Source organism: Pollicipes pollicipes, unplaced genomic scaffold (assembly GCF_011947565.3).
Source record: "Pollicipes pollicipes isolate AB1234 unplaced genomic scaffold, Ppol_2.1 Scaffold_7231;HRSCAF=8579_pilon_pilon_pilon, whole genome shotgun sequence".
In the NCBI taxonomy this organism is placed as follows: Eukaryota; Metazoa; Arthropoda; class Thecostraca; order Pollicipedomorpha; family Pollicipedidae; genus Pollicipes; species Pollicipes pollicipes.
Genome location: NW_023597034.1, coordinates 29,434,133 through 29,444,254, shown reverse-complemented (window position 1 = coordinate 29,444,254; position 10,122 = coordinate 29,434,133).

The following is a 10,122-nucleotide window of genomic DNA, read 5'->3' as shown; positions in this document are numbered from 1 at the left end:
TAGATTCCAAACGCTTTAAGGTCCATGCACCGATTCCGTGATTTCTTTCCCTGCAGGAAACGTTGCTCATCTTTTAAACCAATTAACGTGGTCATTTGGAGTTTGGTTCCCGCGATGGACTTGGTTTCCACCAACAATTTCGAGCGCGAATAGAATTCCCGGCGAGCTTAGTCGATGGGAAAACTATAGTCATGTAAGAACAATTCGTCCCGGAAGCTGCAGGGCGGGCCCACCGGAACCGACCGATGCACCCAATAGCGCATCGCAGCGTCTGTGTACGCCAGGGAGCCTCTGACGACCTCCTAACGCGGGTGGTCGAACGGCCACCCGGGAGACCGACACGACGCGGGCCCGCCAACGCGGCCAGCCGGAGTCGGCCACCCAGGAGACCGGCACGACGCGGGCCCGCCAACGCGGCCAGCTGGAGCCGACCACCCGGGAGACCGGCGCGACGCAGGTACGCCAGCACGGCCAGCCGGAGCCGGCCACCCGGGAGACCGGCGCGACGCAGGTACGCTAGCACAGCCAACCGGAGCCGGCCACCCCGTAGACCGGCGCGACGCAGGTACGCTAGCACGGCCAACCGGAGCCGGCCACCCGGGAGACCGGCGCGACGCAGGTACGCTAGCACGGCCAGCCGGAGCCGGCCACCCGGGAGACCGGCGCGACGCAGGTACGCTAGCACGGCCAGCCGGAGCCGGCCACCCAGGAGACCGGCGCGACGCAGGTACGCTAGCGCAGCCAGCCGGAGCCGGCCACCGGGTATCACTCACGGCCGTCATTTTCCTTTCCCCGTGCTCTGCACCACCTCTCCTACCACGCAGAACCGGCCACTCATTCATCCATATCCCTGTTCCACTCCCTTTACGGATCACCCCATCCAGAGTGACCCGGCCAGGTCAGGCCAACGAAATGACCGCCGTCGCAGCCGGTAACGCTGGCCTGGCCTGCGCCGCCGACGCCATACTACCGGCACGCGCAACGCGATAATGATATGAAATTTTTGGTGGAGCCAGTATGCACAGTGCAGTGTGGTGGATAATAAGGTTACTCAAGGATAATAAAGGGCGTAGAGCTTTAGGCCACTTGATGGTATATATATATATATATATATATATATATATATATATACACATATATGTGTGTGTGTGTGTGTCTATGTGTTTGATAAAAAATAATTGCTGACACAGCATTGACGAGCTTTTTGACGCATCGTTCTAGTTTCCGGGCTTTTAACTTGGCATCATCACTTAGATTAAAGATGGTTTGCACAAAATTACTCATATATTCATCGCTCCTAACATTCTAACATTTCGAGATCCTATCTCATCGTCGAAGAAGACTAATGGCACAACAAATAAGTGTATGGTTTTCAAGGACAAAAAAGTGTGCACTACTGTTGGAAAATGTCTTTTGGTACGGAGAACATAAATGAAGCAAAACTAATTGAAGTAAGACAGAACTCTATTTTCACTTTGATGCATATAAGAAATACTCATCATGGGAGCATTACAAAGACACAATGAGAACACTATTGCCACAATCATATCAGTAGTGCTCACCGCCCACCACCCATTAGTTCAAGAGTTGTGCAAGAATTTGTCTGTGTGCTTAAGGCCGTAGAGAGTTCGTTAATGAATATGCTTTCCCACATTTGAAAGCGTCTTCTGCCATTGCACGTCCGTAAAATGTCAGTGCTGTCTGTCAGTTGTTGTGTCAATGTCATGTCGTGTTCGTGTCGCATGTGGTCCAGAGGTGCCCCGTCACGTAAGTGCATTGTCAGGCGCAGTGAGAGTGTCGTGGTCGTACCAATGTGGTGTATGGTAGGATATATATATATATATATATATATATATATATATATATATATATTGTATGCGTAACCTGTGACATCGCCTCTCCCTCTCTCTCTCTCTCTCTCTCTCTCTCTCTTTCTCTCTCTCTCCCTCTTTCTCTCTGTCTCTTTCTCCCTATCTCGCTCTCTCTTTCTCTCTCTCTCTCTTTCCCTCTCTCCCACTCTCTCTTTCTCCCCCCCTCTCCCCTTCTCCCTCTCTCTCTCTCCCCCTCACTGTGTGGCACATCGACACGCGAGAAGCGTGTGACTCATCCGCGCTGCCCTGCGGGGGCAGAAAGCGGACGAAGGTCTCATCTGCGTAGTTAACTTATGTATATGTACATTGATACCTTAGGTTCTTATTTTGATCGTTCTGTGTATGGATTTAACTAATCCATCGTTCCGCTCGCTGTTATACTTCCTTTTTGCTTCGTTTACTATAGGTATGTAAATCTATCATGCAAAGACCCTAGCTTTTATCTCTCCTGCTAACGATCCTTCTAAGTCGCTCAGACATCCGATCAGGCCGTAGGTTGCCGGAGAAAGTAAAACTTGCAGTCATCTTGATAACATCACCTCGCCTTCAAAACGCCGTCAACATGCATGGACAGCAACCAAAACCGTGCTGAAATATATTATAAAAGAAAATAACTTGATAAAGATAAATATATAAAAACAGCCAAGAAATAGCTGCTCCCCCGGACAAACGCCGGCTTCCTTGCCAGGGTGACTGGCCGGCGGTGTGATTATCCACGGGTAGAAGTCACAGCTCGCCGGTCCAAGCTCCGAAGACCCGTCACAAGCATGGCTCTGTGTTAAGTCAGTTTATCTCTTACATGTATGCACCAATTGCCTGCCTTGCGGACTGGTTGGGGAAGTATAGTTACTAGAAAAATCCCGTTGTGCAATGCATGCGTTATGCTGAACAAACAGGACCACTGTAAACGCCAAATTGCATGAGGGCTGCAGATAAATTCGAGAGGACCGTTCTTGAGGAGATAGGACTCAAAGGGACCGTGGTGCCGAGACCCGATCATGATGCTACTGACGTTTCTGCGAATCCTCCAGATACGACGCAACTAGAACCGTTGCACGAGTGTTGCGGTGTACTGAGGCGTTCCCTCGCCTTCTGTTGTAGGTCGTGTAAAGTAGGAAAACCACTGTCTCCAGGAACAACACCGCGACCGCGCTGAGCATGCCTGCCAGGACAATGAGGAATACGTACTTCAAATTATCCATGCCAAAATGATTCTTCTCCAGCGCCACGGTATTGGTGGGGCAAAGGATGGCGTCCCTGCCTCTGGGGTACCATTTGCTGAGCACGCGACTCATGATGCCCCGGTCGACCAGCTGCGGGATGACGTAGTTGACCAGGCGCAGGTACGGGAAATTCGGTCGGAAAGCGAGCGAGAAGTGTTGCCGCTGCGTTTTCCCTGGGTGCATGCAAACCGGACAATGACTGTTTCCGCCGTTGCTCGAAAAGCAGCCAAACATGGCGTCCGCGTCGCTGCCGCAGAACAGGAGCAGGTTACGGCCCTGCAACGGGCCATCGGGCGAGGTCGTCAGCTTCGTCAGGTCGTGGCCAGCCATCAGCGGCTGCGCCACTGCCTCCCGCAGCGCCCCGCTGGTGATGAAGTCGCTTAGGTGCCAGCCCTGCGCCACCGCCTCATCCAAGCTGGTGAACGGCATCTGGTTGCGCGTGATGGCCATCTGGGCCAGCAGCGTGCCCGAGAAGCAGGCGAAGATGAAGAGCGACAGCAGGTACACGGCGCTGATGGCCAGCCGGTAGGAGAGTGCGCCGTCCGCGCGCACCACGGCGCCCTGCTGACAGCAGACGCCCAGCACGATCAGCGCCCAGAACGACGCGTCCGCCTCGGGCAGCGGGCTGGCGTCAGCACCGAGCGACACCCCGCGCATGCGCAAGTGACACCAGGAGATCAGGCAGAGCACGAGCACGGCCGCGGTCAACACGACCAGCAGGGCGCACCAGGCGCGGCTCTGCAGCGGCTGCGTCGCGCGGAACTCGCTCAGCACGTGCGTGCGCCGCTGGTCGATCACGGCGCCCGAGTATTCCGTCATATACGGTTGGGAGAAGTCGAGCAGGCGGGCGCGCGTGGGGCTGTACAGCAGTTTGCCGGCCATCATGTCCGCCCGGCCGGCGTGCAGCTCCTCCACCGCCCAGTCCCAGGAGGACATGTTGGGCGGATGCGGCGCCGGGTGCAGCGAGTAGCTGAAGCCGAACACGTCCTGCAGCAGCAGCACCAGCGTGCCGACCAAGCCGCCCGTGATGGTGCCGTTGCGGTGCGTCATGTGCAGGTTGTCGACGATCAGCGGGATCACGCTGCGGTCACTGCCCGGTTCCAGATGGACGAGGCGCAGGTGGACGCCGCTCATGGCGCGCAGACTGGCGTTGAGTCCTCGGGGCTGGCGGCGGCGAGCGTAGCGCGGCCCGCGGCACTCGCCGCGCGGCCCGCGGCGACTGTGGAAGCCCTCGCCACTGTAGAACTGCAGCGTGCCGTTGTGGACAACCACGTAGCGGTGGCGTGGAGCGAAGCCGCCCAGGAAGTGCGCGCGCCGCCGGCCGCTCAGCGAGACCAGCAGCCAACGGCGCGAGTCGTCCACGCGCACCCGGCGGAAGAGGTCGGCCGTGGCGGCCGAGTCCTCGTCCGGCGGCAGCCACACGAGTTGCGAGGCCAAGCCAGCGCTGATGGGCCGGTCCAGCAGCGCCGCAGGGCTCGTGCGGCGCAGACGAGCGAAGATGGCGCGCATCGAGAGCAGCCGCAGCAGCAGCGTGGCCTCAGAGTCTGTCGGCGAAGCGTGCTGTTAGTCGTCTTCTCTTGTCTGCGCCACCGCCTGCAATCAGGTCTACAGGGAGTGTTCCACATTTACATGAGGTTTTGAACTAAAATAGCCACCTTGAAGACCATTCGGTGCAGTTCACAGCCCTGCCCTTCCCAAGACCTAGAACTGTGCAGTTTTTGAGTTACACGCCCGCGACGGTGTGCAGACTTTTTGTGTAGACTATTTTTCAAGGTCACTCAGGCATGCGTGACGCTATAGACATGATACCATATGCATGACACCGTGTTAAGTCTCTCCCCCTCCCAATGCCCCACTAAGCCCTCCTCAATGCATATGGACAAAGAGGAAATACTGGACAAAATAAATGCAGAACACCCATCTTTACTATCGGTATGCTGGGTTGTATGTACCTTAAAACAGCGCGAAAAGTATCATGTTATTTTCGTGCAAATAATATATTCCACATGTTAAGCTGGCCTGCAAATGCTTGACAGGTTTTTTCAAATCATAACGCCTGGATTGGGATAAAAGACAATTAACTGTGATATGCAGCAGCTTTTAAAAGTACCGGAAGGCTCACATGAAGATGAATGAATGTTTGCCCCAACAGTGACAGGTCTGTTTGTGGCAAACCGCGACTATCGTGGTTATACAACATGATCGGCGACAGCGGTAGTCATAAGTTATCCCTTACTAAAGGCTACTAAGATGTAATTCCGCAAATCATATTTCGTCTGATCTCTTCCACAAAAAAACAGCTCATATTAATTTGAAATGACGAGTCATTCCTCTGCAGTATAAGACCGAATCTACAAAATTGCAAATATTTTTACTATTTCCAGGTCAGAAACGCAAATAAAGGGACCGAAACACGGGGAAATCAGGTTTTCGGGGTTGATTGGGTCAACCTTTTCATTTGAGCCCCCCAAACGATTTTAAAAAGTGACACCCCTCAACACGTCATTCAAGTCCTACTACCCCACTGGCCATGCGGCTTTCAAGTCTAAGAACACAATCGGCGGGGCGTTCATATCTGGTGTTCGTGAGCACAATGTCGAGATGAAACGGACATCATTTGGTTTTCCACCAGTACTGCGTAGACTTTGCAAGTTTTAATCATGGATCACGTTTGGTGCTACACGATATAAAATAAGTGAACATCCCTGCTGGTTATTATGGAAATAATGCTTGTAATCGAATAATTTAAGAATAGAGCCACAACCAAGCATGCGGATACAAGTAAATCTCAGCTATGCAAGAAAACCAGGGGAAGAGGCCATAGCACTGGCACGTAACGGGGTTTGGTTCAGCAGCGTCGCCACGGCCACCTCTCGGAAGATTTAGTACTACAAGTGAGTACTAGGGTGGAAGTTCGCTGGACCAATTTGGCAGCGTCTCGACGTCACACAAACGTTTCATGGCGCAAGCAAACGATATTCTTATTGAGAAGCATACTTTATAAATGGGCAAGTTTTGTTACCTCGAGCAATGCTTTCCACGCAAAAGTATACCCATGGTCATAATTAAGTTTACTTCGTCATATCTGATGCTTGCTCCCATACCTTCAAATGTGGAGCATCCTCTCTAATGTATACGTGTCTGTTTAAAGAGAATGGCCCACACTTCAAGATATTGATGCAAGCATCACATGTGATGTCATAGCAAACTTGCAATTATTGATATACTTTCAAGTGCAAAAGATTGCTCTAGGCAACCAAATTTCAATAGTTAGTAAATAAGCTCCTCAATACATCATCGTTTGATTGCGTCATGGAACGCTTGTATGACGTCAGATTCGCTGACAGACTGCTATTTCAAAATTGCCGTTGCGGCGGACGGGTTAAGTCACATGTTGTACTTCAAGCGCGTGCTGGCGCGTATTTAAAAATCCCAGTTAACGTCATATGCACGTATTTTGGCCCTCTGTCTGGGTTGTTATATATTGGTCCATGATTTGGTATTGTTACGTTGCATTCACATTCCCAGTTATGGTGCTGTTCTTAAGATATCTGATTTGCAGTCTTACTTACGTCATAAGACGTACCACTGCCCAAATTCCTGTCTTGTATGCACAAAACGTTACCTCTGTTCGACACATGCACTCAACGTGTGGTGCGCGGCGTATATATCCGCCACAGGCCAGGTGTACCTATCCGCCGCAGGCCAGACGTATCTATCCGCCGCAGGCCAGGCGTACCTATCCGCCGCAGGCCAGACGTATCTATCCGCCATAGGCCAGGCGTGTCTATCCGCCGCAGACCGGGCGTATCTATCCGCCGTCGCTGCTTTTCAGTATTCAAGCAGGTTATGCTTGCGCATTGTGTGTATTTATCGTAATCCCGGGGATTGGATTAAATATTCTAGCTTCAGATGTGGCGCGCTGCGCATCTATCCGCCGCGGACCACGTGCTGCTTTTTCCAATGTGCGGTTTCAGTGTTTGTTGGTTACGTCTGGACCGAAGGCTCGTTCAGGACATACGCACCAGGACAATCAATAAGGGGCGGCCCCTCAAAAACACTGAACCCGTCGCAGACAAAAACAGCAACAGTATGAGGGAAGCACAGTGACAATCGTGGGGAGTCACAATCGTGGGAGTCACAACAAGGAGTGCCTCCACCAGGAAAGCATAGTGACAATCGTGGGGAATCACAATCGTGGGAGTCACAACAAGGAGTGACCCCACCAGCCTGGCGCGCAGTGCTGGCTCGAATGCTGTGGCCGTCCCTTCAACCATGTAAGCCCGTTGGAAGAATGGCCGACCCTTTGGCGATTCTGTGAGATCCCCGGCCCTCTTTTCCTCTTTTTGACAAGATCACAAAACGCGTTCTGTAGGTTTTTAGATCACGTCCTCGCAGATCATTCCTGGTCTGGTGCATGTCGTGTACTGTTTTCAAGTTTACATCCTACTGTCTCGATATATCATGCAATATATCGATAGGTTGCAACATTTTATTCTGAATGCGCGTCCGCCAAGTGACCTTCAATTTTATCAGTTATAGATTTCTATGTAAAAATGTTAACTACCGATAACCTCCATTGAATGACAACTGGTGATGAATGTCGAGCAGTCGAGTGGGGGGGGGGGGGGGGGGGGAGTCCGACGGTGTGATCCCTACGCGTTCACGCCATCAACGGCGGCTACTCGCTGCAGCTATTCCAGTCATATCATGTAAACACATTGAACCTGCTGTTGCCGATAGCGACGCTTACGATGGCTTCTAATAAGGCTTGGAATGAGTTTACTAAATGAACAGGATAGCCCCACTGCGGTCATTAATGAATGGCGTGCATATGTTCACGAATCGCTTAGGAACATTCGACTCGGCGCAGTCACAGTCAATCGTCTGTTCACTTTCAGAACGAATAAAGCAGTTATACATAAGAGCATACTCAGTCACCGCTATCGTTCTGAGGGGTGTTTGGCGATGTACAACTTTTGTCTTAAGAGTGAAGTCACTCAACAGGAAACCATCGAGCCTGACCCCCAATGCCACATCACTAAGGACTAGCACTTGCGTGTCGCGATGTCTGATGAAGGACGAGGCTGTCAAACATTGTCATCGCTTTGTATGTTCGGGGTGGGGGGGAGGGCATGACTACGTATTGGTATGAGACTCTGATACCGGTAGTACAATAATTATCGCCTGCGTGTTACCAGACCTCACGGGCAGCCGGGCCGTCCATTTTGCCAGAATATTTCATGCACGAGGGAAAATGTGACAACACGTCGACCTACTCAGTATTTTCGAACGATCACTACACGAGCTGCGGCGTGATCTGTTGCCTGGGTTTTAGTACGACGAAGTCGACGTATTGACTGCATCATTGACCCGCGATGCTTTGGCTGTACGTATAGATGTGACGCTCTGTAAACCACGGACTGTCACGGCGCACTCCGGGGTCCCCGCAAGTCGACGTATTGACTGCATCATTGACCCGCGGTGCTTTGGCTGTACGTATAGATGTGACGCTCTGTAAACCACGGACTGTCACGGCGCACTCCGGGGTCCTATTGGAACGTACCAAACAACATGACACATGACACGCCATATTCAAGCCCAGGTATGCACATCAATGTACCCACCCCGCATAGCTCAGCTATTGCATACAACTTCGGGCGACTGGGAATTTCCACCAGTGCAACGCAATGCTTTTCTCTGTCACGACGGGCTTATAACGTCACGGATGCTTTACGTAACGACTCTTCGCGGGTAGCGACGGAGAAAATCCCACGCGGTACGTGGACAGTTGTCTAGCCGTGGGTTAAAAGGTTCCATTCCCTATCGAAATTCGGGAGTTGGCTGTGGGTCGGTCCCCTCGCGACTCACCGATAAGGTGGGACGCGTTTTCGTACGTCGCTTGCCGCTGGTAAGAATATCAGCAGCATGTGTGGGATACTGTTGGTGGATTCGCGATTCACAGAACGTGAGACTCGGTTTTCAGCTGCCTTCTTGCGACTCCCAGAAGATGGGGCTGGGAAAAGGGCGTTGGGCTGCCTGAAAAGTTCCTTGATTTTTCCGTTGGTGCATTGGCTTGCGCGCACAGAAGAATATTGGCATTTGCTAAGATGACCGTGAGTAACTGACCCTTACCACTAACAGTGAATTCGGTCACTGAACGTACCATTGTTATAATCATTGCAGCGACTCCAGAAGGTGAGGCTCGCACATATGAGCCGATGAGGAGCTTTGGTTGTCCGTGTCCGATTCCGGTGACGGTCTTATGAGCCGATGTGAGAGTTCGGCGTGCCGACGAGGAATCCCGACATTATTTAGAGACAATAAATAGTGGAGACAACATAGTGACGCTACGACGAGCTTTGCAGCAGGTGACTGTTATTTACCGGGGATAAACTCCGAGGTAACGTGGCGTGTAGCTGTGTGGTTCCGCTCATAATTGAGGGTGTCTGATCGTTGCACCTAACCCGCAGGCTGGGTGTAGCGACGACACTATAGGCCTCCCTTTAATATGAACAGTGGCAAGCATGCCTGAGACAGTGTGAATGTATAAATGCGGAATAGGTAATATATAACAATAATAAATAGATACAGAACGTCAGTAAAGTACCGTTTGCTGCCCATGCTAGGACGAAAGTATCTGTTTCGTAGAAGCCCAGGTATTGTCGGTGAGCCAATGTTTTCGCCACCATTTGCAGTCGCCCCCAATAAGTCGGTTGATGACAGATCATTTCCCCCATGGTAATTACCTGCGAATCAATACAGTGGACCAACCATCCAACAGCCACCATGATCGGTGACGCGTGTAATTCATCGAAGCAAGTATGATTATTACCGGCATACGTATTACCCCAAGTAGCTTTTGTTTTGTGAGGTTGATTATCAGCGCGTACAGTCACTATCTCTAGACTATTGTAGGCCCGCAGTTGCCGCCAATCGTGCTAGGATGATGGGCGGGCGATGTCAAATATTCTGAGCGGCTGAGCGCACCGCAAAGCCCCAATGACAGGATCAATAAGGGAGACAAA